Raw genomic sequence first — 26,038 nt, 5'->3', positions numbered from 1 at the left:
AGCTCTTCTTCATTCCATAATATGCTATTCCTTTCCCCCAGCCTTTGTGCCCTCGTCCAACTGAGTAGTGTCACGGACATATTTGTCAGTGCTCCCCCATAAGTCCTCTTTCTCCGAATTGCAGGTTGAGTGTACCTTTCAGTTGTTCTTGGGTGGCATGAAGGATTGCAGTGGCAATATCTTAAACAATGCTCATTCCTGCTTCTTGGTCACATGTTGTGGTCTTCGTTCCTTATCACCACTGACTGCTGCCTCTACGGGCTCCTCCTGCGATGATGATACACTTGCCCTCACTGAGAACGAGTGTTCAGTAATGAGAAACCCATCATGTACTCATAAATCTGAGCTGGACAGAGGCCCGTACCTCATATTGCAGGCAGCTAAAAGTGACTTGGTGTTTTTGCAAGAGAGCTTCTTGTGTAGGGCAAGAGGAGGGACCGTGGTGATCTTCTCTTCTTGCAGGTTTTTAAGATTTGCTGTACCTTCCAGCTCCAGTGTGGTAGGGACTCATGAGGGTGAAGAATGATGTACTGTGTCTGTCTGCTTATCTACTAAATAGTGCCTAAAATACTGTGTCTTCACTTTTAGGAATGATGGCCCGAAGAATGCCGCTGTTATCTCGGCTACCCTCCAAAAAGGTGAGAAACCATTTTCAAGCAGGCGTCAGTTAGACTTTGTAGCTTAAATGTCTTTTACTGTGCAACTTGATGTCCTTCTTGCGTTGTCTTAAATCTTTGTATGCTGTGGGACATATATGTATGCTATAGCTTAACTCTTGATATTGGGTGAACTTGTCAGGTCAGTGTTTTGTGGGCCATGCTATCTATTTGAAAGACTGATTTGTCTGTAGTGCTTCTAAGAAGGACAGGTGCATTGTCTGACCGGAGATGGTCATACCGATGCTGCGTTTTGAAGGTATGCTTCGCTCTTGCATATGTGGTGTAAGGCTTAAAATCAGTCTGATTAATGATGAGACAATCCCGAACCTGACTTTATGAGGAGAACTCTTACGGATCTGACTCCTGAAATCAGATTGCCATTCCACATAGGATTATTGCTTGCTGATTGCAACTAAGGTTGAGCTTACTTATAGATCGGATATGGTGGTTCTTGTAAAAATGGGGCAATAGTTAGATCCAAATTGTGCTTTTAAAGGAAACTACACTTCATGCAGCGAAAATTGCTGCAAGTTTCTCTATGTACTAATCACATGTAGAAGCTGAACGGTTATCAAATGGCCCCTGTAGTTTCGTATGTCAAGTAAATATATTGTGGGATTTAACTCGAGCACTTGTCCCAAATTTCTATGAACAATCTCAGTTGATGTTTGTCAATCTTAGATGGTGCCTCAGTTATTGCTTTCACCAAACCTCCAAATTGAATGCTCCACAGTAGATGTAAAAAACTGTCAGTTCTCTCTTGTCACAGTCATACTCCCATCTTTCTGCACTCCAAGAATTCCTGCTAATATCCTGTTGTAGTCCTCGACACAATTGGCATGAATCTAATTATCGTCCTGGAAAGCTTGTCCTGACCGGAGATTTTTAAATCTGTACAATATTAGCTTTGAAAAATAGTAGTCACGAATCTGAGTCGGCATGGTATACGCAAATATTTATGAGCACCGGATGGTGTAACAGAGGTAGTTAAGATTTCAGAATTGGCTTCAAGTGTCACTTGATGATGTGCTGCATTAAGTTGTATTGGTGTAAAATAACCAGCATCACTCAGCATGCCTACTATTTCCGGTATTTTGGAAATCGAATGATGTTCAGTAACAATATTCCTGGTGAGCGAGCGCCAACCTGCATGCACACAATCTTATTTACCCACCCCTCCTTTTGCACACTCTAGGACAGCGTAAATCAAATGTGCAACATCACAAGGCTTAATAATCTCTTGCACACCTAAATCACCTAAAAGCTGTCTCAACTCACCCTTAAGATTGAGTTTCACATTTCTCTTCTTGTGTTCGACAGGATGGCACCTTTCTGCAAAATTGTGTGCTCAAACCGTTTCCTACAACCTACTTTGACAAAGAAAACATCTCCGAAACAGTTCATAATATGACAGACGCATCCATCCGCCTCACCAGAATCACTGGGGTATCTGTACCTGGTGCCGGTGTGGTCCCTAATCTACCCTGATTTACCCATCCAATTAGGTTACTAATGTCACTCGGCACGTAATCTTTTGTGTAAGTACCCATGTCCTTAATCTCCTAAGAGGTCTTCATAGTAGCCGTAAGTATTGATACGGTGCTCACCAAACGCTTCACTTTTGATATATGAGGCCTTCCGGAGCACATTCGCCAGAACGTCTGTAAACGTGTATTCAAATAAAATAAATACAGGTCAACCTGATTCGGCCATGACTCTTGATATTTACTGTTCATCTCATTTTGACATTCCTTCACTCACATCATTTATTTTCTCCTTTATGTGACTTACTCTCACTGAGTGAACATGTGCCCTAAACACACTTTTAAAAGTGTCCCGATATTTTGCACTTCTTTGCCACTGCTGGACAAGCAGAATTGCTTCCCTCGCGTCCTTGAACCACGTCTTAAATCGATATCTTCCTCTCCCTTCCTTTGTATATGACTTTTCTCTCTTTACTCACAACATTGACCGTAGGGTGAATCAATTGTGCTCTTTCTTGCAATGGCCCAAGCAGGTAACATTAACTTCTCAAACCCCTTGGCTGTTCATATATTTTTTCAGGAGCTGGATTTTGGCCAGAGTAATATTTTATGAAGATTATTAAAATCAGTATTAGTCTCAATTTGGTCTCTGAGATCTTGGTCTGTGCAGTTTTCAAAGTCACTGTGCAGCAGCCCGGAATCCTTTGTGCCTCCATATGTCATTAGTTTCCTGCTTTCCTTGTTTCTACTAAAAGTTGTGTGCTGCTACTTCGAAACGTGATCCTCATTAAAGTGCCCTTTCTTTTGATTCACAGCTTCAGTGTACTCCTGGCGTCTGCCAAATTCAGCTGGGATCGGCTCAGTTTCTAGTAAGTGATCACATTTGTTTGGCCCTCAGCACCCAATGAAATAAACAGTGCTTCAAATGACTTTCTGTCACTTTCTACCTAATGATGTTTGAAAACTCTGTGCCATTGTTTTCACTTCATGTTTGGCTTGCCTGGGTTTTGGAAAACTGCAATAGGCGGTTGCACACTCTGCAAGGTTGCCATGGTTAGGCCCAAGGTATCTCCTTAGCTTCACCTTGCACTTTTTCTCAATAACTCTGAAACCAGTTTGCAATTTCTACAAAACTGTGCACAGTGCTGTTCATTTCTTATATCCCGATGGCATTTAGGTCTGTAAACAATACTTGCATGCTTTCTCTTTGTGCCAATATCCGTTATCGCTAGTCTTTTGTGACCAGTGAATGTTTTTGTTTCCCTTGATTTATCTGCTAAACAGTAAAGTACCACTGCATCTTCTCACGATGCGTGGGGACGTAACCGCATTCTATGTACTCTAGGTCAGGTACAGCGTTTGCATGCTGTGATGGCTCAGCCTGACCTTGATTGACCAGCACGTTACTGCTTTGGCTAGCTTTACTTGAGCAGTATGTTAGATAGCCACAGCCCTCCTTCCTTTTGTGCTCTGCTCGGCTGCTTCTGTCCTGCTCCAAATGTCTGCTGCCCGATGTACTTCTTTTTCTCTGAAGCTGGTTCTTTTGGTTGAGCACCTTTCTCCTAACCTTACACGACGGGCTCAAAACCGCTGCTATTCATTGCCAAAAGTATGTGGTGATCTACACCTAGAAGCAAATCGACCATTCAGGAAGAAATCTGAGTCTTGTGGTGGGTTTTTAAAGTTGTTCGCTGGTAGCTTGGAAGAGCCTGTGGGTACACCGCCCCCATTCGGGATCCAGGCTTCTACTAATGGCCACAACCGGAATCTGGACCATACTCCTCATTTAATGAGTGAGCAGCTTCTGCTTATTAGGGCATTAAGTCATACATGCAATCTCCAAAAGTAAATGCTATAAAGCCATAAAACTGCCACAGAAGAATACAATAATTCGCTTTTGTTCAACAAAATAATTGCATTGTTTGCATCCAAGGGGAAATATGATCAATAAACTTCATACTTAATCTCCCCTAGCCACTGGGAAGAATTGTCATTTTGATTTTTCCTCCTTTGCAGTTAACCCACTAACGAGTATCAGCCTTTCAACGCAAGAGGCCATATTGTGCCACGTCTCCTTTAGATTATGCTTCACCAAAGTCCGTACCATGGGACCAGATCCTTGACTGGGTAGGAATGATAGAAGAATGTAAGGAGTGCACCCTTACTTCCACCCCTGCACCAGACCTTCCTGGAGCATGGAGGCTACAAGACCCACCATGGTGCTCCCATGTAACCCCTGTACTCCATGACCTGTCTGTTATCTGCCTCGTGGTGCAACCGGACCCCAAGCCTTCAGAAGGGGGAGAAGGCCAAAGGGGGAAATGGCACACCCAGGCATCGCCTTATGTGACTGATTTGTGTTGCAGTGAAGTTAAAACGTGTACAGAGAAAACACAATTTTGAAAGCGAGTGTTGATTGGCTGTGAGCACAGGCAATGGGCTTCTCTTGACGAAAACCTCTGTAGTTGCTTATTTACTGGTGTGCTTCATGACCTGTCTGGTTTTTGGTTTGTAAATCCACCAGGTACTCTTTTCCATTCTTCACCGATTACGCTTTTAGGGTGCAGTTAGTCAGAGCGTGTGCAAAGTAATTGAGCTTGAGTTTTCATATTTAGCTTGTAGGTTACATTTTTCAGAGGTACCTCCTGTAAGTGCTGCTCTTTTATCTGTTAAGTATTCAGCTCTTCTTCATTCCATAATATGCTATTCCTTTCCCCCAGCCTTTGTGCCCTCGTCCAACTGAGTAGTGTCACGGACATATTTGTCAGTGCTCCCCCATAAGTCATCTTTCTCCGAATTGCAGGTTGAGTGTACCTTTCAGTTGTTCTTGGGTGGCATGAAGGATTGCAGTGGCAATATCTTAAACAATGCTCATTCCTGCTTCTTGGTCACATGTTGTGGTCTTCGTTCCTTATCACCACTGACTGCTGCCTCTACGGGCTCCTCCTGCGATGATGATACACTTGCCCTCACTGAGAACGAGTGTTCAGTAATGAGAAACCCATCATGTACTCATAAATCTGAGCTGGACAGAGGCCCGTACCTCATATTGCAGGCAGCTAAAAGTGACTTGGTGTTTTTGCAAGAGAGCTTCTTGTGTAGGGCAAGAGGAGGGACCGTGGTGATCTTCTCTTCTTGCAGGTTTTTAAGATTTGCTGTACCTTCCAGCTCCAGTGTGGTAGGGACTCATGAGGGTGAAGAATGATGTACTGTGTCTGTCTGCTTATCTACTAAATAGTGCCTAAAATACTGTGTCTTCACTTTTAGGAATGATGGCCCGAAGAATGCCGCTGTTATCTCGGCTACCCTCCAAAAAGGTGAGAAACCATTTTCAAGCAGACGTCAGTTAGACTTTGTAGCTAAAATATCTTTTACTGTGCAACTTGATGTCCTTCTTGCGTTGTCTTAAATCTTTGTATGCTGTGGGACATATATGTATGCTATAGCTTAACTCTTGATATTGGGTGAACTTGTCAGGTCAGTGTTTTGTGGGCCATGCTATCTATTTAAAAGACTGATTTGTCTGTAGTGCTTCTAAGAAGGACAGGTGCATTGTCTGACCGGAGATGGTCATACCGATGCTGCGTTTTGAAGGTATGCTTCGCTCCTGCATATGTGGTGTAAGGCTTAAAACCAGTCTGATTAATGATGAGACAATCCCGAACCTGACTTTATGAGGAGAAGTCTTACGGATCTGACTCCTGAAATCAGATTGCCATTCCACATATGATTATTGATTGCAACTAAGGTTGAGCTTACTTATAGATCGGATATGGTGGTTCTTGTAAAAATGGGGCAATAGTTAGATCCAAATTGTGCTTTTAAAGGAAACTACACTTCATGCAGCGAAAATTGCTGCAAGTTTCTCTATGTACTCATCACATGTAGAAGCTGAACGGTTATCAAATGGCCCCTGTAGTTTCGTATGTCAAGTAAATATATTGTGGGATTTGACTCGAGCACTTGTCCCAAATTTCTATGAACAATCTCAGTTGATGTTTGTCAATCTTAGATGGTGCCTCAGTTATTGCTTTCACCAAACCTCCAAATTGAATGCTCCACAGAAGATGTCAAAAACTGTCAGTTCTCTCTTGTCACAGTCATACTCCCATCTTTCTGCACTCCAAGAATTCCTGCTAATATCCTGTTGTAGTCCTCGACACAATTGGCATGAATCTAATTATCGTCCTGGAAAGCTTGTCCTGACCGGAGATTTTTAAATCTGTACAATATTAGCTTTGAAAAATAGTAGTCACGAATCTGAGTCGGCATGGTATACGCAAATATTTATGAGCACCGGATGGTGTAACCGAGGTAGTTAAGATTTCAGAATTGGCTTCAAGTGTCACTTGATGATGTGCTGCATTAAGTTGTATTGGTGTAAAATAACCAGCATCACTCAGCATGCCTACTATTTCCGGTATTTTGGAAATCGAATGATGTTCAGTAACAATATTCCTGGTGAGCGAGCGCCAACCTGCATGCACACAATCTTATTTACCCACCCCTCCTTTTGCACACTCTAGGACAGCGTAAATCAAATGTGCAACATCACAAGGCTTAATAATCTCTTGCACACATAAATCACCTAAAAGCTGTCTCAACTCACCCTTAAGATTGAGTTTCACATTTCTCTTCTTGTGTTCGACAGGATGGCACCTTTCTGCAAAATTGTGTGCTCAAACCGTTTCCTACAACCTACTTTGACAAAGAAAACATCTCCGAAACAGTTCATAATATGACAGACGCATCCATCCGCCTCACCAGAATCACTGGGGTATCTGTACCTGGTGCCGGTGTGGTCCCTAATCTACCCTGATTTACCCATCCAATTAGGTTACTAATGTCACTCGGCACGTAATCTTTTGTGTAAGTACCCATGTCCTTAATCTCCTAAGAGGTCTTCATAGTAGCCGTAAGTATTGATACGGTGCTCACCAAACGCTTCACTTTTGATATATGAGGCCTTCCGGAGCACATTCGCCAGAACGTCTGTAAACGTGTATTCAAATAAAATAAATACAGGTCAACCTGATTCGGCCATGACTCTTGATATTTACTGTTCATCTCATTTTGACATTCCTTCACTCACATCATTTATTTTCTCCTTTATGTGACTTACTCTCACTGAGTGAACATGTGCCCTAAACACACTTTTAAAAGTGTCCCGATATTTTGCACTTCTTTCCCACTGCTGGACAAGCAGAATTGCTTCCCTCGCGTCCTTGAACCACGTCTTAAATCGATATCTTCCTCTCCCTTCCTTTGTATATGACTTTTCTCTCTTTACTCACAACATTGACCGTAGGGTGAATCAATTGTGCTCTTTCTTGCAATGGCCCAAGCAGGTAACATTAACTTCTCAAACCCCTTGGCTGTTCATATATTTTCTCAGGAGCTGGATTTTGGCCAGAGTAATATTTTATGAAGATTATTAAAATCAGTAGTTCGAGGCATGTGGGCTGCTGAATTCATATCTGTGCATAGATCGCCGCCTAGTGTTGGGTCCGGATGTTTGCACGTTGTTGTCCTGGAAGAGTCTTCGAAGTATCCTTGGATAGGTGACTCCTCCCCTGGACTACAGTGCGCATGGGCATCCTCTCCATCCTCAGATTGTTTTTTTCCGCCATTGGGTTCGGATGTGCTATCTTAGCTCAAGTTAGGAAAATATTTTTTCGAGGCCAAAAGGCCTTTAGTTCGCGTCGGTACTGTTTATCGATCGGGTTTCGATAGAATTTGTTAGTTTACTAACTTTCAGCACCGACTGCTTTCGCATTTACCTGTCCATCGACGATGGAATCCAGGACGCCGTTCAAAAGGTGTCCGGTATGCAATGCGAAGTACCCACACATCGACGTCCATCCGGTGTGCAACAAATGCCTTTCGCCGGACCACGACGAATCAACATGCATGGCCTGTGCCCGGTTCCGCTCGAAGAAGACTCTGCGGAATCGACGAGCGGCGAGACTCGAGGCGCAGCACGCGGCACCGGCCCCGACAGACATCTTCGGCGAGGCCGAGGACGTCGAGGAATTGGAAGTCTTGCCCTCCAGTCCCGTTTCCGAACACGAACCCGGATCGGACGAGGAAGACGAGTCACTCTTCCACAGAGGTGAAGACGACACCGAGGTAGGAGACGACGAGGAGGCCTTCGGGGCCGAAGAAAGTAGCTCCAATGATGAACAAGGCCTACCTGTTCAAACCGTTCAAACACCAGTGCCACAGCCTATGGCTCCGGTCGAGGGATCGCCTTCGGGCCTTACCCGAGACCCATCCCGCAGTTCTTCGGCCCCGCCCTCGGGCCCGGCCTCGGACGTTCAGCGGCAGCCATTACTACATAAACAGGCTGGTTTCCCTATCACAAAACCGAAACCGAAAGCTGCTCAGGTTCCACCGAAACTGAAAGTAGCGCTGGTCGGATCGAGGCCTTCGACGCCAGCGCACCGCGTCGGCACCGACCGCACCAAGAGGGACTTCGGTGCCGAACTTGAGGCGGGCGACGTTGGAGTCGACAAACGGAAAAAAGCCATCGGCACCGCCAAACCTGCTCGGCTACCGGCACCGACGACACCAAGGGCCGTACCGCCTGCTGTGTCTCACATCGCTCCCTCGACGACACCTAAGCCTCAGGTATCGAAGACTTCGACGGTGATCTCTTCACCCCGACTCGATGACCCTCCGGCACCGAAAAAATCTACGGCCGCCTCTACGAGCCTGGCCGGTGCCAAAGCCTCGAAGGCGCCCCAAGTACGACCTGGTGTGACGCAAGGCAGCAAAACCACACCTGTCCTCCAGGACACGTCTGGCTCCGGTTCGGTCGGAGCTCCCGCAGCCTCTTCGGTGCCGACCAACATTACCTTCGGCTTGCCTCCGTCAACAATCCCAAAAATGTTCCAACTCAGGACACGGGTCACCCAACCTACGGTCACACCTGCTGAGACGTCTCCAGCACGTATCATCGACGCCGGCACTGGCAGAATGATTCTCCAGGACCGAAGGATAACTTCGGAGCCGCCATTGGACCCTTTCAGGATCCCACTAAAAAGGAAGTTGCCTGCAGAATCGGAACCTCTCCTTTATGAACCCTTCCATTCATCCTACCAGGATCCACACCGGTTCTCCCCCACACGCTCCGATTCAGACGCATTGGAGGACTACATGGCTGACCAAGTCCCCTACCATGTAGACACGGACCCTGATGACCAGCAGGACCCTGATCAAACTTGGGGCGACCCTGCAGACCCCAGTGCACCTCTCGATGCACAGGATCCACAACTCTATGGGGCAAAGACATCTCCTACGGAGGATACTGCAGCGTTCAATGCTCTTATCGAACGTGCTGCCAATAACCATGGGGTGCAGCTTCACTCTGATACCATCGAAGATGACTTTCTAATGGACACCTTTGCATCCTCAGAAAGACATGTAAAGACTCTGCCAATGTTGAAGGGGGTCCTCAAACCAGCCAAGGACATTTTCAAAGAACCCACCAGGGCACGAGTGATAAACCCCAGGATTGATAAAAAATACAGATCAGCACCTGGGGATCCTACTTACATCAGAGGACAATTACCACTCGACTCCATCGTCGTAGCGAATGCACGCAAGAGGGCACACTCGCAAACAACAGGTGACGCTCCTCCCCCGGACAAAGAGTCCAAGGTGTTAGAAACCTCTGGCAAGCGAGTTGCCGCCCAAGCTGCCAACATATGGCGCATAGCCAACACTCAGGCGCTCCTTGCTCGCTATGATAGAGCGCACTATGACACACTTGAGCAAATATTCCAACATCTCCCTGACCAGTTCAAGGAAGGCGCAGAAATGCTCATCAGAGAAGGACAGCTACTAACGAACGCTTCCATCAAATGCGCACTAGATGTTGCAGACACGGCTGCCAGAGCCATAAACACAAGCGTCATGTTGCGACGACATGCCTGGCTACGGATCTCAGGATTCAAGCCTGAGGTACAAAACAATATACTGAACCAGCCCGTCAACCCCGACTATTTATTCGGGCCAGAGGTTGACACCACCCTCGAAAAGATAAAAAAGGATACGGACACTGCAAAGTCCATGGGCGCACTACAAACTCAGTCCTTTCGGAGCGGCTCCTTTCGTCGCCCCGGAAACAAGGGAGCAGGTAGAGGACAGGGGTCACAACAAACATATAACAAAGGCAATACACAGACCACCTATGATAAAAACACCCGAGGTGGATATCGTGGCTCCAGCACAAAGGGCAGAGGACGCGGCTACGGCAACACCAGGTCCTCCCCCAAGAACAAGCAGTGACGCCCTCTCCCTTCCTCCCGACCACATAACACCTGTCGGGGGAAGGCTACAAAGGTTCCTGTCCACGTGGAATTCCATCACCACGGACAGGTGGGTCAAAGATATTATAAAATACGGTTACTGTCTGGAGTTAACCTCCACTCCACCCACAATACCACCAAGAAGCCGTCCTATGTCCTCAGAGCACTTAACGCTCTTACAGCAAGAAGTGCAAAGTATGCTTCTAAAAGGCGCTATAGAGGTCGTACCCATCCACGAGCAGGGTGCGGGAGTGTACTCCCTCTACTTCTTAATTCCAAAAAAGGACGGGTCGCTCAGACCTATATTGGACCTGAGACCCCTGAACCAGTACATTCTTTCAGAGCACTTTCATATGCTCACTCTACAGCAAGTCCTTCCGCTTCTCAAGCAGGGAGACTTCCTAGCCACACTGGACCTCAAGGATGCGTACTTTCACATACCCATCCACCCCTCACACAAAAAATACCTCAGGTTCACTGTTCAGGGGCAGCACTATCAGTTCAAAGTCCTTCCCTTCGGCGTGACAACAGCGCCCAGGGTTTTCACGAAGTGCCTCGCTACGGTGGCAGCACATCTACGGAGGCAGCATATACACGTCTACCCCTACCTAGACGACTGGCTCGTTCAAGCGAAGTCAGCCCAGCAATGTGCAAGCCACATGTCCCGCACCATTCACCTTCTTCACAGTCTGGGATTCTCACTGAATTATCCAAAGTCCCATCTCCAGCCCGCACACGTACAACAGTACCTAGGTGCGACTATAGACACTCTGGCGGCCACAGCTCAGCCAAATTTAGTGAGGATCGACAGCATACAACTGCTGATCTCCAAATTCAAACCCAATCACTCACTTCCAGCGCGAGTGTTCATGCAGTTGATAGGCATGATGGCCTCCTGCATCTTCATAGTCCCGCACGCGAGATTACATATGCGCCCACTTCAGGAGTGCCTAGCACGTCAGTGGAATCAGGCTCAAGGACAGTTAAAGGACCTAGTGTTGGTGAGCGGTCGGGCATACAACTCTCTGCATTGGTGGAATCCACAAAACCTTTGCAAGGGCCGACCGTTCCAAGAGCCTGTCCCACAAATAGTACTGACAGCGGACGCGTCTCTCCAGGGATGGGGAGCTCATGTACTCCACTACACAGTGCAAGGACTATGGACAACACAACAAAAGAAGTTGCACATCAACCTTCTGGAATTGATGGCAATCTTCCTAGCCATGAAGGCGTTCAAAGTACATCTATGCAACAAGGTCGTGTTGATCCGGACGGACAACATGACCGCAATGTACTACATACAGAAACAGGGAGGCACACACTCTCCACAGTTGTCTCATCTGGCTCAGAGCATGTGGAAGTGGGCCATTCAAAGGAACATGTTCCTCATGGCGGAACACCTCCCTGGCAAGGACAACCAGATGGCGGATCTGCTCAGCAGACACAGCCACCAAATGCACGAGTGGGAGTTACACCCATCAGTACTCCAACCGTACTTTCAGCAGTGGGGTCATCCGGAGATAGACCTATTCGCGACAAGCGAAAACGCAAAATGCCCAAGCTTCGCCGCCAGATTCCCACATCCGCAGTCGCAGGGCAATGCGATATGGATGAACTGGTCCGGCAGATTTGCGTACGCTTTTCCCCCAGCGCCATTGATACCGCTAGTGGCCCGCAAACTCCGACAACACTCCCTGACACTCGTCCTAGTTGCTCCCACGTGGGCACGCCAGCCGTGGTACACCACCTTCCTCGAACTTTCCGTGGTGCCGCATCAAAGGCTGCGGATCAAACCCGCGCATTTGACGCAGAACCATGGAGAGGTTCAGCACCCAGATCCGCAACAGCTGAATCTGGCGATCTGGCTCCTGAAGTCCTAGAGTTTGGCTATCTCAACCTGCCACCTGACTGTATGGACATCATCAAGGAGGCCAGGAGACCCACTACCAGAGCTTGCTATGCAGCCAAATGGAAAAGGTTCGTCATTTATTGCGGAAATAATGACATCAACCCGCTGGACGCATCCATCCAAAACATCATCTGTTATCTCTTACACCTATATCGATGCAATCTGGCGTACACCTCTATACGTGTCCATTTGACCGCAATATCAGCCTATCTGCAAACCAGGCAGCACCTCTCTCTATTCAGAGTGCCTGCCATCAAAGCATTCTTGGAAGGGCTCAAACGAGTCATTCCACCTAGTCACCCACCGGCTCCAATGTGGAACCTCAACTTGGTCCTCACACGCCTGATGGGTCCACCCTTTGAACCTCTACACTCATGCGAGATTCAATTCCTTACCTGGAAAGTGGCCTTCCTAGTAGCGATCACTTCCCTCAGAAGAGTTAGTGAACTCCAGGCACTAACCGTTCAAGAGCCATTTATTCAGGTTCACGCTAACAGGGTCGTACTACGTACCAACCCCAAGTTCATGCCCAAGGTAATATCACAGTTCCACATGAACCAGACTATTGAACTGCCCGTTTTCTTCCAAAACCCACAAACTGTTGCAGAAAGGGCACTACATACACTAGATGTACGGAGGGCCCTCATGTACTACATCGACAGGACTAAACCATTCAGGAAGACAAAACAACTGTTCGTTGCCTTTGCCCCACACCACAAAGGTAACGCCATCTCCAAAGCAGGGATAGCCAGATGGATAGTTAAGTGTATTCAAATCTGTTATCAAAAGGCAAAACGCACATTAACTATTCCACCACGAGCCCACTCAACACGTAAGTTGGGGGCTTCCATGGCCTTCCTAGGAAATATTCCCCTGCATGATATATGCAGAGCAGCCACATGGTCCACTACACACACATTTACAAAACACTATTGCGTAGATGTGCAGTCAAAACAGCAGGCAGCTGTAGGACAGGCTGTTCTCAAAACACTTTTTCAGACCGCTGCAGCTGGCACGGGTAGCCGCCGCTAATAGAGGGCACTGCTATGTATTCTATGCACAGATATGAATTCAGCAGCCCACATGCCTCGAACTGAATATGCTACTTACCAGTATGCATCTGTTCTTGGCATGTAGGGCTGCTGACATTCATATCGCCCTCCCTCCTCCCCGGCGCCTGTCGCAGCTGCAGCTCTCAGAATTACTGCTAGCATGGTCATCACTTTCTGTATCTACTCCATCACTGCCACAATGGCGAAAAACAATCTGAGGATGGAGAGGATGCCCATGCGCACTGTAGTCCAGGGGAGGAGTCACCTATCCAAGGATACTTCGAAGACTCTTCCAGGACAACAACGTGCAAACATCCGGACCCAACACTAGGCGGCGATCTATGCACAGATATGAATGTCAGCAGCCCTACATGCCAAGAACAGATGCATACTGGTAAGTAGCATATTCATTAGTCTCAATTTGGTCTCTGAGATCTTGGTCTGTGCAGTTTTCAAAGTCACTGTGCAGCAGCCCGGAATCCTTTGTGCCTCCATATGTCATTAGTTTCCTGCTTTCCTTGTTTCTACTAAAAGTTGTGTGCTGCTACTTCGAAACGTGATCCTCATTAAAGTGCCCTTTCTTTTGATTCACAGCTTCAGTGTACTCCTGGCGTCTGCCAAATTCAGCTGGGATCGGCTCAGTTTCTAGTAAGTGATCACATTTGTTTGGCCCTCAGCACCCAATGAAATAAACAGTGCTTCAAATGACTCTGTCACTTTCTACCTAATGATGTTTGAAAACTCTGTGCCATTGTTTTCACTTCATGTTTGGCTTGCCTGGGTTTTGGAAAACTGCAATAGGCGGTTGCACACTCTGCAAGGTTGCCATGGTTAGGCCCAAGGTATCTCCTTAGCTTCATCTTGCACTTTTTCTCAATAACTCTGAAACCAGTTTGCAATTTCTACAAAACTGTGCACAGTGCTGTTCATTTCTTATATCCCGATGGCATTTAGGTCTGTAAACAATACTTGCGTGCTTTCTCTTTGTGCCAATATCAGTTATCGCTAGTCTTTTGTGACCAGTGAATGTTTTTGTGTCCGCGATTTATCTGCTAAACAGTAAAGTACCACTGCATCTTCTCACAATGCGTGGGGACGTAACCGCATTCTATGTACTCTAGGTCAGGTACAGCGTTTGCATGCTGTGATGGCTCAGCCTGACCTTGATTGACCAGCACGTTACTGCTTTGGCTAGCTTTACTTGAGCAGTATGTTAGATAGCCACAGCCCTCCTTCCTTTTGTGCTCTGCTCGGCTGCTTCTGTCCTGCTCCAAATGTCTGCTGCCCGCTGCACTAGATGTACTTCTTTTTCTCTGAAGCTGGTTCTTTTGGTTGAGCACCTTTCTCCTAACCTTACACGACGGGCTCAAAACCGCTGCTATTCATTGCCAAAAGTATGTGGTGATCTACACCTAGAAGCAAATCGACCATTCAGGAAGAAATCTGAGTCTTGTGGTGGGTTTTTAAAGTTGTTCGCTGGTAGCTTGGAAGAGCCTGTGGGTACACCGCCCCCATTCGGGATCCAGGCTTCTACTAATGGCCACAACCGGAATCTGGACCATACTCCTCATTTAATGAGTGAGCAGCTTCTGCTTATTAGGGCATTAAGTCATACATGCAATCTCCAAAAGTAAATGCTATAAAGCCATAAAACTGCCACAGAAGAATACAATAATTCGCTTTTGTTCAACAAAATAATTGCATTGTTTGCATCCAAGGGGAAATATGATCAATAAACTTCATACTTAATCTCCCCTAGCCACTGGGATGAATTGTCATTTTGAGTTTTCCTCCTTTGCAGTTAACCCACTAACGAGTATCAGCCTTTCAACGCAAGAGGCCATATTGTGCCACGTCTCCTTTAGATTATGCTTCACCAAAGTCCGTACCATGGGACCAGATCCTTGACTGGGTAGGAATGATAGAAGAATGTAAGGATTGCACCCTTACTTCCACCCCTGCACCAGACCTTCCTGGAGCATGGAGGCTACAAGACCCACCATGGTGCTCCCATGTAACCCCTGTACTCCATGACCTGTCTGTTATCTGCCTCGTGGTGCAACCGGACCCCAAGCCTTCAGAAGGGGGAGAAGGCCAAAGGGGGAAATGGCACACCCAGGCATCGCCTTATGTGACTGATTTGTGTTGCAGTGAAGTTAAAACGTGTACAGAGAAAACACAATTTTGAAAGCGAGTGTTGATTGGCTGTGAGCACAGGCAATGGGCTTCTCTTGACGAAAACCTCTGTAGTTGCTTATTTACTGGTGTGCTTCATGACCTGTCTGGTTTTTGGTTTGTAAATCCACCAGGTACTCTTTTCCATTCTTCACCGATTACGCTTTTAGGGTGCAGTTAGTCAGAGCGTGTGCAAAGTAATTGAGCTTGAGTTTTCATATTTAGCTTGTAGGTTACATTTTTCAGAGGTACCATCTGTAAGTGCTGCTCTTTTATCTGTTAAGTATTCAGCTCTTCTTCATTCCATAATATGCTATTCCTTTCCCCCAGCCTTTGTGCCCTCGTCCAACTGAGTAGTGTCACGGACATATTTGTCAGTGCTCCCCCATAAGTCATCTTTCTCCGAATTGCAGGTTGAGTGTACCTTTCAGTTGTTCTTGGGTGGCATGAAGGATTGCAGTGGCAATATCTTAAACAATGCTCATTCCTGCTTCTTGGTCACATGTTGTGGTCTTCGTTCCTTATCACCACTGACTGCTGCCTCTACGGGCTCCTCCTGCGATGATGATACACTTGCCCTCACTGAGAACGAGTGTTCAGTAATGAGAAACCCATCATGTACTCATAAATCTGAGCTGGACAGAGGCCCGTACCTCATATTGCAGGCAGCTAAAAGTGACTTGGTGTTTTTGCAAGAGAGCTTCTTGTGTAGGGCAAGAGGAGGGACCGTGGTGATCTTCTCTTCTTGCAGGTTTTTAAGATTTGCTGTACCTTCCAGCTCCAGTGTGGTAGGGACTCATGAGGGTGAAGAATGATGTACTGTGTCTGTCTGCTTATCTACTAAATAGTGCCTAAAATACTGTGTCTTCACTTTTAGGAATGATGGCCCGAAGAATGCCGCTGTTATCTCGGCTACCCTCCAAAAAGGTGAGAAACCATTTTCAAGCAGACGTCAGTTAGACTTTGTAGCTAAAATATCTTTTACTGTGCAACTTGATGTCCTTCTTGCGTTGTCTTAAATCTTTGTATGCTGTGGGACATATATGTATGCTATAGCTTAACTCTTGATATTGGGTGAACTTGTCAGGTCAGTGTTTTGTGGGCCATGCTATCTATTTGAAAGACTGATTTGTCTGTAGTGCTTCTAAGAAGGACAGGTGCATTGTCTGACCGGAGATGGTCATACCGATGCTGCGTTTTGAAGGTATGCTTCGCTCCTGCATATGTGGTGTAAGGCTTAAAACCAGTCTGATTAATGATGAGACAATCCCGAACCTGACTTTATGAGGAGAACTCTTACGGATCTGACTCCTGAAATCAGATTGCCATTCCACATATGATTATTGATTGCAACTAAGGTTGAGCTTACTTATAGATCGGATATGGTGGTTCTTGTAAAAATGGGGCAATAGTTAGATCCAAATTGTGCTTTTAAAGGAAACTACACTTCATGCAGCGAAAATTGCTGCAAGTTTCTCTATGTACTCATCACATGTAGAAGCTGAACGGTTATCAAATGGCCCCTGTAGTTTCGTATGTCAAGTAAATATATTGTGGGATTTGACTCGAGCACTTGTCCCAAATTTCTATGAACAATCTCAGTTGATGTTTGTCAATCTTAGATGGTGCCTCAGTTATTGCTTTCACCAAACCTCCAAATGGAATGCTCCACAGAAGATGTCAAAAACTGTCAGTTCTCTCTTGTCACAGTCATACTCCCATCTTTCTGCACTCCAAGAATTCCTGCTAATATCCTGTTGTAGTCCTCGACACAATTGGCATGAATCTAATTATCGTCCTGGAAAGCTTGTCCTGACCGGAGATTTTTAAATCTGTACAATATTAGCTTTGAAAAATAGTAGTCACGAATCTGAGTCGGCATGGTATACGCAAATATTTATGAGCACCGGATGGTGTAACCGAGGTAGTTAAGATTTCAGAATTGGCTTCAAGTGTCACTTGATGATGTGCTGCATTAAGTTGTATTGGTGTAAAATAACCAGCATCACTCAGCATGCCTACTATTTCCGGTATTTTGGAAATCGAATGATGTTCAGTAACAATATTCCTGGTGAGCGAGCGCCAACCTGCATGCACACAATCTTATTTACCCACCCCTCCTTTTGCACACTCTAGGACAGCGTAAATCAAATGTGCAACATCACAAGGCTTAATAATCTCTTGCACACATAAATCACCTAAAAGCTGTCTCAACTCACCCTTAAGATTGAGTTTCACATTTCTCTTCTTGTGTTCGACAGGATGGCACCTTTCTGCAAAATTGTGTGCTCAAACCGTTTCCTACAACCTACTTTGACAAAGAAAACATCTCCGAATCAGTTCATAATATGACAGACGCATCCATCCGCCTCACCAGAATCACTGGGGTATCTGTACCTGGTGCCGGTGTGGTCCCTAATCTACCCTGATTTACCCATCCAATTAGGTTACTAATGTCACTCGGCACGTAATCTTTTGTGTAAGTACCCATGTCCTTAATCTCCTAAGAGGTCTTCATAGTAGCCGTAAGTATTGATACGGTGCTCACCAAACGCTTCACTTTTGATATATGAGGCCTTCCGGAGCACATTCGCCAGAACGTCTGTAAACGTGTATTCAAATAAAATAAATACAGGTCAACCTGATTCGGCCATGACTCTTGATATTTACTGTTCATCTCATTTTGACATTCCTTCACTCACATCATTTATTTTCTCCTTTATGTGACTTACTCTCACTGAGTGAACATGTGCCCTAAACACACTTTTAAAAGTGTCCCGATATTTTGCACTTCTTTCCCACTGCTGGACAAGCAGAATTGCTTCCCTCGCGTCCTTGAACCACGTCTTAAATCGATATCTTCCTCTCCCTTCCTTTGTATATGACTTTTCTCTCTTTACTCACAACATTGACCGTAGGGTGAATCAATTGTGCTCTTTCTTGCAATGGCCCAAGCAGGTAACATTAACTTCTCAAACCCCTTGGCTGTTCATATATTTTCTCAGGAGCTGGATTTTGGCCAGAGTAATATTTTATGAAGATTATTAAAATCAGTATTAGTCTCAATTTGGTCTCTGAGATCTTGGTCTGTGCAGTTTTCAAAGTCACTGTGCAGCAGCCCGGAATCCTTTGTGCCTCCATATGTCATTAGTTTCCTGCTTTCCTTGTTTCTACTAAAAGTTGTGTGCTGCTACTTCGAAACGTGATCCTCATTAAAGTGCCCTTTCTTTTGATTCACAGCTTCAGTGTACTCCTGGCGTCTGCCAAATTCAGCTGGGATCGGCTCAGTTTCTAGTAAGTGATCACATTTGTTTGGCCCTCAGCACCCAATGAAATAAACAGTGCTTCAAATGACTTTCTGTCACTTTCTACCTAATGATGTTTGAAAACTCTGTGCCATTGTTTTCACTTCATGTTTGGCTTGCCTGGGTTTTGGAAAACTGCAATAGGCGGTTGCACACTCTGCAAGGTTGCCATGGTTAGGCCCAAGGTATCTCCTTAGCTTCATCTTGCACTTTTTCTCAATAACTCTGAAACCAGTTTGCAATTTCTACAAAACTGTGCACAGTGCTGTTCATTTCTTATATCCCGATGGCATTTAGGTCTGTAAACAATACTTGCATGCTTTCTCTTTGTGCCAATATCCGTTATCGCTAGTCTTTTGTGACCAGTGAATGTTTTTGTTTCCCTTGATTTATCTGCTAAACAGTAAAGTACCACTGCATCTTCTCACGATGCGTGGGGACGTAACCGCATTCTATGTACTCTAGGTCAGGTACAGCGTTTGCATGCTGTGATGGCTCAGCCTGACCTTGATTGACCAGCACGTTACTGCTTTGGCTAGCTTTACTTGAGCAGTATGTTAGATAGCCACAGCCCTCCTTCCTTTTGTGCTCTGCTCGGCTGCTTCTGTCCTGCTCCAAATGTCTGCTGCCCGCTGCACTAGATGTACTTCTTTTTCTCTGAAGCTGGTTCTTTTGGTTGAGCACCTTTCTCCTAACCTTACACGACGGGCTCAAAACCGCTGCTATTCATTGCCAAAAGTATGTGGTGATCTACACCTAGAAGCAAATCGACCATTCAGGAAGAAATCTGAGTCTTGTGGTGGGTTTTTAAAGTTGTTCGCTGGTAGCTTGGAAGAGCCTGTGGGTACACCGCCCCCATTCGGGATCCAGGCTTCTACTAATGGCCACAACCGGAATCTGGACCATACTCCTCATTTAATGAGTGAGCAGCTTCTGCTTATTAGGGCATTAAGTCATACATGCAATCTCCAAAAGTAAATGCTATAAAGCCATAAAACTGCCACAGAAGAATACAATAATTCGCTTTTGTTCAACAAAATAATTGCATTGTTTGCATCCAAGGGGAAATATGATCAATAAACTTCATACTTAATCTCCCCTAGCCACTGGGATGAATTGTCATTTTGAGTTTTCCTCCTTTGCAGTTAACCCACTAACGAGTATCAGCCTTTCAACGCAAGAGGCCATATTGTGCCACGTCTCCTTTAGATTATGCTTCACCAAAGTCCGTACCATGGGACCAGATCCTTGACTGGGTAGGAATGATAGAAGAATGTAAGGATTGCACCCTTACTTCCACCCCTGCACCAGACCTTCCTGGAGCATGAAGGCTACAAGACCCACCATGGTGCTCCCATGTAACCCCTGTACTCCATTGTTATCTGCCTCGTGGTGCAACCGGACCCCAAGCCTTCAGAAGGGGGAGAAGGCCAAAGGGGGAAATGGCACACCCAGGCATCGCCTTATGTGACTGATTTGTGTTGCAGTGAAGTTAAAACATGTACAGAGAAAACACAATTTTGAAAGCGAGTGTTGATTGGCTGTGAGCACAGGCAATGGGCTTCTCTTGACGAAAACCTCTGTAGTTGCTTATTTACTGGTGTGCTTCATGACCTGTCTGGTTTTTGGTTTGTAAATCCACCAGGTACTCTTTTCCATTCTTCACCGATTACGCTTTTAGGGTGCAGTTAGTCAGAGCGTGTGCAAAGTAATTGAGCTTGAGTTTTCATATTTAGCTTGTAGGTTACATTTTTCAGAGGTACCTCCTGTAAGTGCTGCTCTTTTATCTGTTAAGTATTCAGCTCTTCTTCATTCCATAATATGCTATTCCTTTCCCCCAGCCTTTGTGCCCTCGTCCAACTGAGTAGTGTCACGGACATATTTGTCAGTGCTCCCCCATAAGTCCTCTTTCTCCGAATTGCAGGTTGAGTGTACCTTTCAGTTGTTCTTGGGTGGCATGAAGGATTGCAGTGGCAATATCTTAAACAATGCTCATTCCTGCTTCTTGGTCACATGTTGTGGTCTTCGTTCCTTATCACCACTGACTGCTGCCTCTACGGGCTCCTCCTGCGATGATGATACACTTGCCCTCACTGAGAACGAGTGTTCAGTAATGAGAAACCCATCATGTACTCATAAATCTGAGCTGGACAGAGGCCCGTACCTCATATTGCAGGCAGCTAAAAGTGACTTGGTGTTTTTGCAAGAGAGCTTCTTGTGTAGGGCAAGAGGAGGGACCGTGGTGATCTTCTCTTCTTGCAGGTTTTTAAGATTTGCTGTACCTTCCAGCTCCAGTGTGGTAGGGACTCATGAGGGTGAAGAATGATGTACTGTGTCTGTCTGCTTATCTACTAAATAGTGCCTAAAATACTGTGTCTTCACTTTTAGGAATGATGGCCCGAAGAATGCCGCTGTTATCTCGGCTACCCTCCAAAAAGGTGAGAAACCATTTTCAAGCAGGCGTCAGTTAGACTTTGTAGCTTAAATGTCTTTTACTGTGCAACTTGATGTCCTTCTTGCGTTGTCTTAAATCTTTGTATGCTGTGGGACATATATGTATGCTATAGCTTAACTCTTGATATTGGGTGAACTTGTCAGGTCAGTGTTTTGTGGGCCATGCTATCTATTTGAAAGACTGATTTGTCTGTAGTGCTTCTAAGAAGGACAGGTGCATTGTCTGACCGGAGATGGTCATACCGATGCTGCGTTTTGAAGGTATGCTTCGCTCTTGCATATGTGGTGTAAGGCTTAAAATCAGTCTGATTAATGATGAGACAATCCCGAACCTGACTTTATGAGGAGAACTCTTACGGATCTGACTCCTGAAATCAGATTGCCATTCCACATATGATTATTGCTTGCTGATTGCAACTAAGGTTGAGCTTAATTATAGATCGGATATGGTGGTTCTTGTCAAAATGGGGCAATAGTTAGATCCAAATTGTGCTTTTAAAGGAAACTACACTTCATGCAGCGAAAATTGCTGCAAGTTTCTCTATGTACTAATCACATGTAGAAGCTGAACGGTTATCAAATGGCCCCTGTAGTTTCGTATGTCAAGTAAATATATTGTGGGATTTAACTCGAGCACTTGTCCCAAATTTCTATGAACAATCTCAGTTGATGTTTGTCAATCTTAGATGGTGCCTCAGTTATTGCTTTCACCAAACCTCCAAATTGAATGCTCCACAGTAGATGTAAAAAACTGTCAGTTCTCTCTTGTCACAGTCATACTCCCATCTTTCTGCACTCCAAGAATTCCTGCTAATATCCTGTTGTAGTCCTCGACACAATTGGCATGAATCTAATTATCGTCCTGGAAAGCTTGTCCTGACCGGAGATTTTTAAATCTGTACAATATTAGCTTTGAAAAATATTAGTCACGAATCTGAGTCGGCATGGTATACGCAAATATTTATGAGCACCGGATGGTGTAACAGAGGTAGTTAAGATTTCAGAATTGGCTTCAAGTGTCACTTGATGATGTGCTGCATTAAGTTGTATTGGTGTAAAATAACCAGCATCACTCAGCATGCCTACTATTTCCGGTATTTTGGAAATCGAATGATGTTCAGTAACAATATTCCTGGTGAGCGAGCGCCAACCTGCATGCACACAATCTTATTTACCCACCCCTCCTTTTGCACACTCTAGGACAGCGTAAATCAAATGTGCAACATCACAAGGCTTAATAATCTCTTGCACACCTAAATCACCTAAAAGCTGTCTCAACTCACCCTTAAGATTGAGTTTCACATTTCTCTTCTTGTGTTCGACAGGATGGCACCTTTCTGCAAAATTGTGTGCTCAAACCGTTTCCTACAACCTACTTTGACAAAGAAAACATCTCCGAAACAGTTCATAATATGACAGACGCATCCATCCGCCTCACCAGAATCACTGGGGTATCTGTACCTGGTGCCGGTGTGGTCCCTAATCTACCCTGATTTACCCATCCAATTAGGTTACTAATGTCACTCGGCACGTAATCTTTTGTGTAAGTACCCATGTCCTTAATCTCCTAAGAGGTCTTCATAGTAGCCGTAAGTATTGATACGGTGCTCACCAAACGCTTCACTTTTGATATATGAGGCCTTCCGGAGCACATTCGCCAGAACGTCTGTAAACGTGTATTCAAATAAAATAAATACAGGTCAACCTGATTCGGCCATGACTCTTGATATTTACTGTTCATCTCATTTTGACATTCCTTCACTCACATCATTTATTTTCTCCTTTATGTGACTTACTCTCACTGAGTGAACATGTGCCCTAAACACACTTTTAAAAGTGTCCCGATATTTTGCACTTCTTTCCCACTGCTGGACAAGCAGAATTGCTTCCCTCGCGTCCTTGAACCACGTCTTAAATCGATATCTTCCTCTCCCTTCCTTTGTATATGACTTTTCTCTCTTTACTCACAACATTGACCGTAGGGTGAATCAATTGTGCTCTTTCTTGCAATGGCCCAAGCAGGTAACATTAACTTCTCAAACCCCTTGGCTGTTCATATATTTTTTCAGGAGCTGGATTTTGGCCAGAGTAATATTTTATGAAGATTATTAAAATCAGTATTAGTCTCAATTTGGTCTCTGAGATCTTGGTCTGTGCAGTTTTCAAAGTCACTGTGCAGCAGCCCGGAATCCTTTGTGCCTCCATATGTCATTAGTTTCCTGCTTTCCTTGTTTCTACTAAAAGTTGTGTGCTGCTACTTCGAAACGTGATCCTCATTAAAGTGCCCTTTCTTTTGATTCACAGCTTCAGTGTACTCCTGGCGTCTGCCAAATTCAGCTGGGATCGGCTCAGTTTCTAGTAAGTGATCACATTTGTTTGGCCCTCAGCACCCAATGAAATAAACAGTGCTTCAAATGACTTTCTGTCACTTTCTACCTAATGATGTTTGAAAACTCTGTGCCATTGTTTTCACTTCATGTTTGGCTTGCCTGGGTTTTGGAAAACTGCAATAGGCGGTTGCACACTCTGCAAGGTTGCCATGGTTAGGCCCAAGGTATCTCCTTAGCTTCACCTTGCACTTTTTCTCAATAACTCTGAAACCAGTTTGCAATTTCTACAAAACTGTGCACAGTGCTGTTCATTTCTTATATCCCGATGGCATTTAGGTCTGTAAACAATACTTGCATGCTTTCTCTTTGTGCCAATATCCGTTATCGCTAGTCTTTTGTGACCAGTGAATGTTTTTGTTTCCCTTGATTTATCTGCTAAACAGTAAAGTACCACTGCATCTTCTCACGATGCGTGGGGACGTAACCGCATTCTATGTACTCTAGGTCAGGTACAGCGTTTGCATGCTGTGATGGCTCAGCCTGACCTTGATTGACCAGCACGTTACTGCTTTGGCTAGCTTTACTTGAGCAGTATGTTAGATAGCCACAGCCCTCCTTCCTTTTGTGCTCTGCTCGGCTGCTTCTGTCCTGCTCCAAATGTCTGCTGCCCGATGTACTTCTTTTTCTCTGAAGCTGGTTCTTTTGGTTGAGCACCTTTCTCCTAACCTTACACGACGGGCTCAAAACCGCTGCTATTCATTGCCAAAAGTATGTGGTGATCTACACCTAGAAGCAAATCGACCATTCAGGAAGAAATCTGAGTCTTGTGGTGGGTTTTTAAAGTTGTTCGCTGGTAGCTTGGAAGAGCCTGTGGGTACACCGCCCCCATTCGGGATCCAGGCTTCTACTAATGGCCACAACCGGAATCTGGACCATACTCCTCATTTAATGAGTGAGCAGCTTCTGCTTATTAGGGCATTAAGTCATACATGCAATCTCCAAAAGTAAATGCTATAAAGCCATAAAACTGCCACAGAAGAATACAATAATTCGCTTTTGTTCAACAAAATAATTGCATTGTTTGCATCCAAGGGGAAATATGATCAATAAACTTCATACTTAATCTCCCCTAGCCACTGGGAAGAATTGTCATTTTGATTTTTCCTCCTTTGCAGTTAACCCACTAACGAGTATCAGCCTTTCAACGCAAGAGGCCATATTGTGCCACGTCTCCTTTAGATTATGCTTCACCAAAGTCCGTACCATGGGACCAGATCCTTGACTGGGTAGGAATGATAGAAGAATGTAAGGAGTGCACCCTTACTTCCACCCCTGCACCAGACCTTCCTGGAGCATGGAGGCTACAAGACCCACCATGGTGCTCCCATGTAACCCCTGTACTCCATGACCTGTCTGTTATCTGCCTCGTGGTGCAACCGGACCCCAAGCCTTCAGAAGGGGGAGAAGGCCAAAGGGGGAAATGGCACACCCAGGCATCGCCTTATGTGACTGATTTGTGTTGCAGTGAAGTTAAAACGTGTACAGAGAAAACACAATTTTGAAAGCGAGTGTTGATTGGCTGTGAGCACAGGCAATGGGCTTCTCTTGACGAAAACCTCTGTAGTTGCTTATTTACTGGTGTGCTTCATGACCTGTCTGGTTTTTGGTTTGTAAATCCACCAGGTACTCTTTTCCATTCTTCACCGATTACGCTTTTAGGGTGCAGTTAGTCAGAGCGTGTGCAAAGTAATTGAGCTTGAGTTTTCATATTTAGCTTGTAGGTTACATTTTTCAGAGGTACCTCCTGTAAGTGCTGCTCTTTTATCTGTTAAGTATTCAGCTCTTCTTCATTCCATAATATGCTATTCCTTTCCCCCAGCCTTTGTGCCCTCGTCCAACTGAGTAGTGTCACGGACATATTTGTCAGTGCTCCCCCATAAGTCATCTTTCTCCGAATTGCAGGTTGAGTGTACCTTTCAGTTGTTCTTGGGTGGCATGAAGGATTGCAGTGGCAATATCTTAAACAATGCTCATTCCTGCTTCTTGGTCACATGTTGTGGTCTTCGTTCCTTATCACCACTGACTGCTGCCTCTACGGGCTCCTCCTGCGATGATGATACACTTGCCCTCACTGAGAACGAGTGTTCAGTAATGAGAAACCCATCATGTACTCATAAATCTGAGCTGGACAGAGGCCCGTACCTCATATTGCAGGCAGCTAAAAGTGACTTGGTGTTTTTGCAAGAGAGCTTCTTGTGTAGGGCAAGAGGAGGGACCGTGGTGATCTTCTCTTCTTGCAGGTTTTTAAGATTTGCTGTACCTTCCAGCTCCAGTGTGGTAGGGACTCATGAGGGTGAT

At 45.3% G+C, this 26,038-nt stretch overlaps 1 long non-coding RNA gene and 9 other non-coding genes across 10 annotated transcripts in view; all 10 read left to right on the top strand.

Annotated features, from left to right (window-relative positions):
* Positions 1–26,038, top strand: part of LOC146817561 (uncharacterized) — a 249,002-nt gene that overhangs the window by 87,694 nt on the left and 135,270 nt on the right. Inside the window, exons 32-39 of the long non-coding RNA XR_014963013.1 lie at positions 589–638; positions 2,959–3,012; positions 5,411–5,460; positions 14,011–14,064; positions 16,469–16,518; positions 18,832–18,885; positions 21,285–21,334; positions 23,655–23,708. This is a non-coding gene — a long non-coding RNA (uncharacterized LOC146817561). The remainder of the gene's footprint in view (positions 1–588; positions 639–2,958; positions 3,013–5,410; positions 5,461–14,010; positions 14,065–16,468; positions 16,519–18,831; positions 18,886–21,284; positions 21,335–23,654; positions 23,709–26,038) is intronic.
* Positions 266–351, top strand: LOC146817592 (small nucleolar RNA SNORD103/SNORD85). The gene has a single exon (XR_014965128.1). It is a non-coding gene; the product is annotated as a small nucleolar RNA SNORD103/SNORD85 (small nucleolar RNA).
* On the top strand, positions 962–1,029 carry LOC146817591 (small nucleolar RNA SNORD50). The gene has a single exon (XR_014965160.1). It is a non-coding gene; the product is annotated as a small nucleolar RNA SNORD50 (small nucleolar RNA).
* LOC146817590 (small nucleolar RNA SNORD103/SNORD85) lies at positions 5,088–5,173 on the top strand. Its single transcript, XR_014965127.1, has one exon. It is a non-coding gene; the product is annotated as a small nucleolar RNA SNORD103/SNORD85 (small nucleolar RNA).
* On the top strand, positions 5,784–5,851 carry LOC146817589 (small nucleolar RNA SNORD50). The gene has a single exon (XR_014965177.1). It is a non-coding gene; the product is annotated as a small nucleolar RNA SNORD50 (small nucleolar RNA).
* LOC146817588 (small nucleolar RNA SNORD103/SNORD85) lies at positions 16,146–16,231 on the top strand. Its single transcript, XR_014965125.1, has one exon. It is a non-coding gene; the product is annotated as a small nucleolar RNA SNORD103/SNORD85 (small nucleolar RNA).
* LOC146817587 (small nucleolar RNA SNORD50) lies at positions 16,842–16,909 on the top strand. Its single transcript, XR_014965158.1, has one exon. It is a non-coding gene; the product is annotated as a small nucleolar RNA SNORD50 (small nucleolar RNA).
* Positions 20,962–21,047, top strand: LOC146817586 (small nucleolar RNA SNORD103/SNORD85). Its single transcript, XR_014965124.1, has one exon. It is a non-coding gene; the product is annotated as a small nucleolar RNA SNORD103/SNORD85 (small nucleolar RNA).
* LOC146817585 (small nucleolar RNA SNORD50) lies at positions 21,658–21,725 on the top strand. The gene has a single exon (XR_014965157.1). It is a non-coding gene; the product is annotated as a small nucleolar RNA SNORD50 (small nucleolar RNA).
* LOC146817584 (small nucleolar RNA SNORD103/SNORD85) lies at positions 25,784–25,869 on the top strand. The gene has a single exon (XR_014965123.1). It is a non-coding gene; the product is annotated as a small nucleolar RNA SNORD103/SNORD85 (small nucleolar RNA).

This window comes from Triturus cristatus, chromosome 6 (assembly GCF_964204655.1).
Source record: "Triturus cristatus chromosome 6, aTriCri1.1, whole genome shotgun sequence".
Taxonomy (NCBI): Eukaryota; Metazoa; Chordata; class Amphibia; order Caudata; family Salamandridae; genus Triturus; species Triturus cristatus.
The sequence above is the reverse complement of the archived record's forward strand: the minus strand, read 5'-3'. Positions and strand labels throughout refer to the sequence as shown.